Genomic DNA, 10,616 nt, shown 5'->3' with positions numbered 1-10,616 from the left:
TCCCTTTTAATAATTCCTTCTCCCTTCATCCTTCCCCAAGGAGGACATGTACTGGAGAGAACATCCCTTTTCACACAAAAACCCGCCGGCCTCCTGCTAATTGCTCTTCAGCCTGTCGTAAAGAGCTGTCAATTCCAGAAACAAGAGGGCAGGAGGATCTGCTCTGTTGCTTGATTCATAGCCCCGCACACCCAGAAAACAGGTCTCCTGGGAGACGGCATTTTGGATATTAAACAGATCGCATACTTGATTTTCAGTGAAAGACCAAGAAGACAAGATCACAGGATGAGAGAAGTTACAGATGGAAAAGGTCTATGAGGTTATGCAATTCATCAGTCTGGACATTGCATAATTGCTCCCTACAGTATATTTTTAGTGCTTTATCCAGACAAATCATTAAGTGCTTTAAAATGGGCCAGATTCCTCAAATGCAATGCGTGCTAAATCACAGCTGATTTCACAGAGGCTCGTAGCTCGCAGTGTCTAATAAGACACCAGAAGAAAGTTTTGTGTGGTCAAGGAGAACTGAACCGGCCCTTCCAAAAATAAATACCGATCTGATTCAGTATTCCTTATAGGAATCTTTCCTAAATTGGCTGAATTAGACCTTTTAAATCTCATTTTCAGATTATACTGAATAATACGTTATTACTTATTCAGATGTTCTCTTAGTCCAAAGTAAAACATTGTTAATGTTCATGTGAATGCAATTTGTTTTAAGCCAGCTTCAAAGCCAGTTCAGTAAAGCGTAAAGAATGTTTATTTAAAATATAGTTGCTAAATTTAGCATGAGCTTGGTTAGCCTAAATCTTAGCGACATTTTTAGAGAGCACATTGCAAATCAGGAATGCATGGAGAAATAAATAAACTTTCCCACATTTTTGGAAATCGAGTAAGAATTTGCAAGTTATTTCTTGCATGGGCAATTTCCGTGGATTGGGAAGCCTTATGAATAATGCAAATTTCCCACTAAGCAGACAGCTTAAAACACAATGCTAATAATTCTCATTGTAATTTCATTTCAAGGAACACTCCCTCAAGGAGGAAACAATGCTAATAGCAGTCAGCTATTGTTATAAAACTTAGACAGGGCATTAACAGTGTTTCAATATTTACTCAAGCTCTTTGCAAAGCACTGAAAAGCTCAGCGGAGCTGCGGTTGGCCTCAAGCCAGATCCAAACCCCTGCAAAGGAAATCTTGCGTTGGAATTGGGTCCTGTGCTCTTCCCAGTCCTTAGGACTCTGGATCTGACCCTCGCCCCTTGCCCAAGTCCTCGCTGGGTTCAACGCCAGCCTGCCCGTGGATGGTGCTGAGCCAAGCCAGAGCTGCCTCGTGGTGCTGGGGCTCACCCGAGCTGGATGCAGGCAGCAGATCGGAAGCGTGCTCATTTACTTGAATTGTTTTTTACACTCCCAGCACAGTAAAACACAGGACATGGAGCTCTATGATGGCCTCATTTACATTACCGTGAGCTAATTCAGCTGGACGGTGATTAAAGCAGGAGACACGGCAGCCTAACTAGGAATTGCAGCCTTTAGTCCATTCGGACAGTGGACAGATGATTTTAAGCTTTTCCTTTCCTTTCTTCCAGCACCACCTTCCTGAGTTCACCTGGGGAAAAGAGGCACATCTGGGCCACCTTTAAGGTATGGGAAATTGCCTTAGAGAAATGAGGCAAACACATGCAGGGAAGATGAGCAGACTTGTTATGGTAAGGAATTAAATTATCCTTTTTTAGGTCAGTATCTGAGGGCTGGAGCAGCATCTCCATCCTTTCCCTCCACCTTTCCCCCTTAGAAACTCTCACAGGGTTGGTTGAGCTCCCTCAGCCCTGCAGGTGAAGGCTTGGGAACACACGGGCCCTACACAGTAATTCCTGGATCTGCAGTGAGGTAGACCCCTTAATTCTTCACCACCTATCTTCAATTGCTTACTAAGTCGCTGTTTTGATTACAAAAGCAATATGTAATAATAGTTGTTAAAATAATTGTATTTCTGTTTTTACATCTGTAAAGATTAAGTTAAACAGTATGAAGCCCATTAAACTATTTCATGTCATGCTGCCATAAATTTCCTTCATTCCCATTGCTACTATTATTCCAGAGTAAACTCTGAGATCAAGCTGCTGCCACAGAGAGTCATTTATAGGAGCTCATTCATCAATAAAAACTTCAAAAGAAATCTGTTACTCTTCTGTTGGGAAGCCAAAGAAAACTAACATAAAGACAACCCTGTTAAGAAACAAAGCTAAGGAGACCACAAGACGTTTAGTTAAGGAAAATCCTGATTTCTAACAAATACCATGCAAGGAAGAAAAAAAAAAAAAAAAGATTGTTGGCAACATGAATCCTTTTAAGTTACTTCATTTTCATTGGACGGTTAAAATAAACCGTTAAACAGTTGTTTTTGTCCAGGCTCGGCCCCCTCATTAGGCTTCTTGTGATGGATTTGTGATCTCGCAGTGCGTAAGGAGCTCTTCATCTATTGTGAAAGCTGGTGCTGTCTTTCCACTTGTCTCAGCTGCTCTTCCACCCGTCTATCAGCACTGCAGAGAGCTAATGAGCGAGATGCTGAGTCGGCAACGGAAAGCACCTACCTCCCTAAAGGTGGATACACAGAACAGGGAAAGGTAGATTTCATCATTCTTATTCTTACTTTATCTCCTGTGCATGTGAGCTGTGCAGCACTGCCTTTTACAACACTGGTGGAGCTAGTCTTTGAGAATATGGGGGGGTCTGGTGTTGTGCTTTGCTGCCTGTACCAGCCTTGGTCCTTGTAGATCTGCTCATGTCTCTCTCAGGACTGTTTGGAGCCAAATCAGATCCCAACGCTTGTCATTTATACCATAGCAATTGCTCACCACTGGAGAAGCAATATTCTTCTCCCTTTTGACCCCGTATCACCAAGATCCCCCCATGAGTGAGGTCTTCCTGGAGTTCTTTGTAGGAACATCAGCTCAGTGATCAGCCAGATCCTGTCATGGTAAGAGCATCCCCAGTCAGTGCTTTTTGAGCTCTGCAGCCAGAGGTTTGCTAGTTCCCACCACAGCAATCCGAGCCCTGAAGGCAATACAGGGCTCAGGCACAAGTTGTATAAAAATATCGCGGTCACATCCTCAAACATCAAAGCCCAGAGGTGGGGATGCTACTTCCCAGAGATCTCTTTACTTCTCATTACTCATGCAAGCCTAAGCAGGGCTGTTTGCATGGATTTCATCTCAATCAACATGTCGTGTGACAGCTCAACACCTGAGTTAAGCTGGCCACCAAGGTTTTCTCCCTAATTTTCCAGGAAAGCAAAACACCTTCAGAGATTAGATCTGCCAATGACCACAAGCCCAAGCTTTAAGGAGGTGAAATCACCCCTTGATTATATGCGGAGGAGCTGGATGACCAGGTGATATGAGGTCTGTGCTTTAGAGAATCAGGGGAGAGAAAATCCACCCACAGCAGATTGCTTCTTCCAGACTAGATGTCAGCCTGCCTGGCAAGGGCAATAAACCCCTTTTGTCTGAACAGAGTTCTCTCTAAACTTGCCCCAAAAGCTCTTTATGTTTTTCTTATGAGCTGTTCTTGGTTGGATTGTGCTGCAGTAGAGGTAAGACATCATTGCTTTCCTTCTGCTGTAGACTTAGACCATGGAGTCCCAAGTAGACCGCTAGTGATGTGACTAAGAAACAGCCCAGCAGTTCCTTCCCCAAGCTCAGGTAGTAGATAAAGAAATTTGCAAAGGCTTGTTATAAGCCACAAAACTAGGGTCCCAGAAAATCTCTTTCCTCACAAAGATCTGGAAGAGTTACCTTTACTTTTGTCCATCGTGTGCTTTGCTGCAAATTGAAGCTCATGTATCCAGCTTTGCACTGATAATAATTATCTTCACTGAAAAAGGGGAGAGCCAAGTCAGTCATATTGACCCAATTACACCAGTGAAAAACATTTTTATACATTGCTATAGCTTATATTTGGAATAGGTCTAAACAGTGGGAACAATGATTATTAATAAACATGAAATGTCTCCGTATACAAACAAGATTTATTCCAATTTAACCATACCTACTGTTAAATATATTTGCTTTGTTATGAAAAGGGCAAAGAGAAGCCCCTAACTGTTGTGTCTGGTTTCAGATTAGACTCCACATAAACTCAAAGTAACAATAACAGTTGTGGTCCACTTCTTATGGAGCATTTTTCATCAATTTCTCCTAAAGTGCTTTGTAGGGAAGGTCAGTAGAAAACCCCATTGTAAACATGGGGAAATCTCCTGATTATTTGTTTTGGATGGCTATAGAGGAAATTGCATATGCTTTCATGGAAAAAAAAAATTCTCTATTATTACTATTATTATTATCCTCCATCCTAAAAGGGAAAAAAAGAAAAAAAGCTCAGTGACTCTGATCTTACTTTAAATTATTTTCAAGTAAATTCCAGGCAAACCAAATTAAGCCAAATGACTCTGGATTTAATGAGACTAAATAGTACCAGACTAAGTAAAAGCTTAAAACAGGCACCTAGCTGCTCTGTGTTCCTTGTAGCATGATAGGTCTCTTGAAAATTTTGACAGAATATTTTTTGTAGCTTATTTCAGAAATATTTTACTTATAGCTTGAGCGTCAATAAGAAACCACAGGTCAGCTGTTAGCAAACCAAAGTGGGAAAAATCTGTAGCTGTAGCTTAGATAAAATCAAGAAAATAGTTCTGTTTATAGTGTGAAGTGCAATCATGTAGTGAAGCATTCAAAAATACCTCAGTGCGGTAGGGTTTGGGGCTGAGCAGAGTGCCCAAGACAGGAGCGAGATGTGAGTCAGCCCTTTGAAGTCTCGTGGGCTGATCCTTTTCACATCTAGATATGATTTCCATTGCTGGGGAAAAAAAACAAAACAAAACAAAAAACTGAGCTAAAGCTGCTGAAAGAGGGAAAAAATATTAATTTTTATTAGAGATGTCTCAGAGAACTGAGGGATCTGATGTTCACAGGGTCTATGCAAGCTGCAGCACCCCAGCTCTGGTGCAGAGCAAGCAACCCCCTGGTGGAAGCAGTGTGGGGACAGGACTGGGAGCTGGCCTTGGAGGTGTTCTCCTGTCATTTAGCTGTGGGGACAGGGCTGGCTGTGACCCTCCTGGGGCCAGGAGGAGCCACGGGCACGTTTTACAGGGGTTCTGCCTCCTCTCCTGCTGTCAGGACTCAGGCAAGCATTGCTGAACGCTTAATTTGCAATACTCTGGCTTTGTCTGGGCAGGCACCTTGCAAGGCTTTCTTGGATTGTTCACTCAACCTTGCTCTATCAAACGCTTTTCTAAAGTCTTTAATCAAGACAGGACTAGTCATCCTCCACCCTGATGGCTCAGCAAATGCTGAAGACCTAGTGGCCTTTCCTTGAGTTTCCAAAGGTGTAAGCACATGGAGAGAAGCTGGAGGGTGGGGGGCCTTGTTCCCCATATATACAGGTACACTGGTGCACACGGCCAGGGAATATGTGAGCTACCCATCCTTGCCCCCGTCCAGAAAGAAAAAAGGGATTCAGTTCTTTCTGCTCAGGTAGCTTTAAGAAATCAGTTCTGCCCCAAAACTTACTTTTCTCTCTACTATAGTGAGGAATAACAGCAAATCCCCGTTCTTTTCCAGCTCTTCATTGAGATTTCCATGCTAGGACATGAGCATTAAATCTCCAAAATAGATATGCTGCTTCTACTCTCAGCTCCTTGCGGCTTACTTTAAAAGTCATTATCTTTCCTTCCAGTAATAAAATAAATCAATAGGGAAAAGATATTTTTCAAATGTCTAAGAAATGCAGTTTCTCCTTGAGAGCATTAAGGTACAGAGGAAACATGAAGTATCAACTTTGACACACTTGACAAATATTGAAAGGGAGCTGAGGCTAAAAGGCAACTCCTTGAAGATTTTGGATCATTAAGAAACTACACGAATGGGTTGAAATCCTTGAAAGAAAACCTATCCCAGGCTTACTTGGCTGGACCGGTGCCAGGGCTGTGCGTTTACCTCCCAGGCTCTCTCCCACTAACGATGTCTAAGGGAAAACCCATCCCCACTTATTTCCTAGGGGTGGGAAGGATCTTTGAGCTGACGAGCCGGGGGTTCCCGTGCACTCATTTCCTTGTGTGTGCTTAGGGCAGCACCTGTCAACCCCTAAATCCCAGACCACTTGGCCTCAGCGAGGGTAAGACCAGCAGCTCGGTTTTGGCCCAAAGGATGACTACAGGTAGCCGGGCTGGGCTGTGCAGACCTTTCCCAGGCTCAGCTTCTCCCTACATTTTGTTGTATTGATTGGAAAGTGTGGGGATGCAAAAAGGAGGTCAAGGTTTTACAGGGTCATGGTCAAGTCTCTCCGGGGATGTGGTGTGTTGTAGAGGGCTGCATCTCCTGGTGATGCCCTCTGCTGTTAGATGGGTGCTTAATCTGGTGTCAGAGCTGAAGTCACCACACTTTCTGGCCGCAATGAGAAAACTGGGGTCTCCTGGGTGGCCTGGGAACAGCCCGGCCCCTCTCCATCAGAGCTTTTCAGCTGAGGCATCGCGGCAGGCGTAGGAGTCGGGCCCCAAGTGAAGGGCCGGACCAGAGGGTGACCTCCTGCACCACGGAAACTTCACATCCCAGCTCTCCGAGACCGCGCTGTCTTCCTGTGTCTCCGCACAGCTCCTCGCACAAAGGGTCCAGTGTCCCGGGCTGCACACAACGCCCCAACAACAATTAGGTGACTCAGCTCCTCCGGCACAGACTTACGGCCCGGACGGAGAGGACCACACTCAAGGAGAGGGCACGGGGAGGTTATTCGGGGAAGCGGGTTTGAGGGTGGTTTGGTGTGGGCACCCCGTGGGGCCATCCATACGTTTGGCAGCAGAGGGAAGGAGGAGGAGGGCACTGGGGCTGAATTTTCCCATGGCGGTTGCAAGGCATAGCGCGGGATCGGGCTGCCTCTGTCCTGGCATCCAGGCTTTAAATCTCATTTCCAGCTAGTTTACTAGAAATAGTCTCCACAGCCCTTGGGATGAAATATCCCAGGCTGGCTAGCTAACGGCTTGTGCTCGCTTCAATCTGCGAGCTCTGAGTTTCACAGCTGCGGTGAGACAGTATTTAAAATCTCAGAGACAGAAATGGCCCTCTGTAAAGCAGAAATTATAAGTTTTGGCCCTGTCTCTAACCTTTGGAGAGTTGCCCAGCTTCTGACAGTCTGTGATGATGTCTCTGTGGAGGAAATCCTACGCTGAAGAAAAGCATGTTGCTTTCTCCCAAAGTTATATCCTTTCTTTTATTCGGCCACCAGAAAGGACACTCTATCATCTTGACAGATCTTAAATATTCCCTCCTAATTTTAAGGGAGGAAGATATGGGGACAAAATTATTATTTTTTTTCTATTTTTTTTTTTTTTTTCAGGAGTCTTATTTACGGCTGAGGATATAAGGGATTTGAATGGAAATAACAATTAAACTCAAGAAAAAATTCACACCACAGGTCACTGCAATCCCAACTTTTCCCCTTATGAACTCAAGCCGAGGAGGTTTTCTTCCCCTTTGTGATTTAGACTTTGCTAAACTTCTCTGAAAATAGTTCATATATCACAGAGAAGAATTTCCATGGGGAACATAAATACATCCGTGGAAAGAAGGGAAAATTTTTCCTTGTCTCTGGGAATGGATGAGAAAGAAAGACAGTTGACGCCAAATATTAATGATGAGTGGAGGAATCCATCCAAAGAAGCGATCTGTGGAGAATACTTAAACTATCCTAAAGTCACAGACATATAAAAATCTGGTGCGGAACAATGACTTTTCCACTAATATCGGCTTGGAGTCAAGAAATATTTAAGCACATGCTTAAGTCAGTCCCTGTTCAGGATAGCCTTTCAGTGAATTGCTGAAGTTAACTTCAGCTTTAGTGATGTGTTTTTCAGCTTGGTGGATATCATTTGGAGTTAAGCATGCCTAGAATTGCTTAAGAACTGTCTGGCAGGGAGATGCTTTCTTCTGCTGGGACCATGTTAGAGGGTTTTCAGTTTCTTTGCTTCAGGAAGAGTTTGTATTAAATTCCTTGTAGAGGGGACAGTGTTGAGGACAGTCAGAGCTGTGTGCATATGGATATATATGGCCACGTGCACACCTGCAGATGTGCTGCTCTTCGCAGGCTTCTCGCTTACATCCTGTGGGTGTCCCTCTCAGTGACGGAGGGACGTTAATAGCCGGTCTTGTGTGGCAAACACCCCTGCAAAATCGCATCCTGGACTTGTGGTGCCTTCACAGACAGGCAGACCTGCAGCCTCCCAAGCAGCTGAGCAGGGCAGGGAAGCATTTCTGCCTTCCTTCGAGGGATGGAAAGCAGAGACACTGCTGTTCTGACCATGCACAGGCATGTTCAGGCAGACCTGAGCCCTTGTCCTGCTGCCTGCACGCAGTTGTTGTGGCAGCTGCCACGGCTGTTGGGTGCTCAGAGGGTACCAACCTGCTCCTGAGCACCTCTGCCCAGGGTTCACACTTGAGCCTGTGTTTTTGTGCCCCGTCTCCTCCTCCCTTGTGATGGAGAGGAGGCAGTGAGTGAATGCAGATGGTGTTCTTGGCTTTGATGGGGTTGCAAGGGCTGGGGATTTTCTTCTTACCCAGCACTGCAGCATGGCAGGAGCTGGGGCTCACCTTGTCCAAGACTCAAGGACCTCAGCAGCTTTTCTCTGGGGAGAAAAAGCCCTTAAACTCCTCAGAAGACAGCCCTAGATGTTAGCACCTCACTGCCTCATATCGCGTGAGGTCAGGTTGATGATGGGCTGGGGCTAGGTGTCGGCCACAAGGATATCAGCTCTGCGTGCTGTCACGCAGCGCCAGAATTACAAAGCAAAACACACAAGCCTTCCTCAAGCGGTTGGATTTGACATAGCTGGATGAGCGGTTTAATTGGGTTATTAACACATCTCCACACTGACATCAAGAGCATTAAGCACTGTGTAAATAGAGCGGGGCCAACAGCTCTGCCAAGGTGCTGGAGGTGGGGTGGGAATGCCGCTCTCTTTGCTCTTTGCAGCTGGGGCATCCCCTGGCTACAAGCAGGGAGGTGCTAGGAAGGCAGGAGGTGAAACCATGGCTCCTTTTGGAGCAGGGAGAGGTTTAAGAAGAAGGCAGGCAGGGTAGGGTCTGCACAAGCCTCACCTGACCTTCCATCATCTGTAGAGCACCCTGGGCGCTGTGCTGAGCCATCCTAAAATAATACAGAGACTAAGTTCCTACCGTAACCCTCTCTGCTTTCATCCCCATGTGGTTAACGTGGTCCCAAGGCAGCAGTTCCTCCAGCTGTGACCAGCATCAGCATTTGTGCAAAGCGCCCCAGCACCGCGCCACCTGCGCAGGGACGCGGCTGTGGCTCTGCAAACCTGCACCCCATGTCCCGGGGCAGCGGGAGGATTAGCGAGGAGCTTCAAAGCGTTGTGTAATTGCACTTTCACTCAACTCGCATGGCTTTGTTTTCTTAATTTTGAAAGAAATGTCAGGCCAGCCTCCAGGGACAGGCGAAAGGATCCCTCTCTTGGTGACAGCGGGTAAAACAGAGGCTGCACGGTCTTGCCCTCAGACTGGGCTGGCTGGGTCCGGGCTTAGCTGGTGCCTGGAGAGTGAAGGCAGATAAATCAGCTCTGGATTCGGCCCCTGTGGTTGTTCGGATCTGAGTGACAGAAGCGTGGCACAGGGCACTCTGGAGGCCCCACCAGTGGCTGAAGTGCCCAACTCTCCTGCTCCCTGCCTTACCCTAAAGGGATGTTGGAGGCTATAAACTCTTCCCTTCCAGGAAAGCAGCAGACTAGAGAAGAAATCGGAGGTGAGCAATGAATTCCCCCGGCTGCTATCTCAGGGCATACCAGCAGTGTCTGCGTTACAAGATTTACTTCCCCGTGTGGCTGTAACCTCGCTCTCCTCTGCAGAGATAAGCTCTCCCAGGGGCAGAGCATGCTGGTGCTGTCATAAACTTTTATGCATATGCGCCTCAGCCTTCCTGCATAACACAGCTCAGACCATGGGATCCCTGATTTTGCTCTCAGATGTGTCAGGATTCACTTTTCTTGCAAGCTCTGACATGGAAAAGAAATCATCCACCTTTTGAGAAGGCTTCAGCCTACTCCTCAAAAGGTGCAGATTGTGCTGAAAATGCTGCTGGGGAAAAAGCTTTTATTTTCACACTGCTCCTAGAGAGGAAAAATACACGGATCGTTAAGCCAAGTTCTCTCCAAGCACAGTCACTTGTTTTCATTTGATCTTTTTCCTAAGCAAATCAACCCTATCTTAAACTTTCCCTGTTTTTTCTCCCTCTTCAGCACCATGGGAAGGCTCTGACGGCTAGAAATCATCCTCTAACTTCCTTCTATTTATGATAGGGCATCTACTAATGAGGTACTGGCTCTGGGGATGCTCTCTTTTCCTTCATTTAATCAATCTTCTTTCTGGCAAGTGGATTTTGCAGAGAGAATGAGCTATTCACTTAGCAAAAATGAAACTGGTGCATCACAGAAGATAAATATGGGGAACTGGTTTATCTGGTTCAAAAGTATGTTCTGATTATCCTCTGCGCCTGTTCCTGGTGAAGAGCAAACTGTCTTCTCTGACGGCGCTCTGGGCTTTGCTCGTAGT

The sequence above is a fragment of the Oxyura jamaicensis genome, chromosome 11 (assembly GCF_011077185.1).
Source record: "Oxyura jamaicensis isolate SHBP4307 breed ruddy duck chromosome 11, BPBGC_Ojam_1.0, whole genome shotgun sequence".
Classification (NCBI taxonomy): Eukaryota; Metazoa; Chordata; class Aves; order Anseriformes; family Anatidae; genus Oxyura; species Oxyura jamaicensis.
This window is presented reverse-complemented; position numbering follows the sequence as displayed.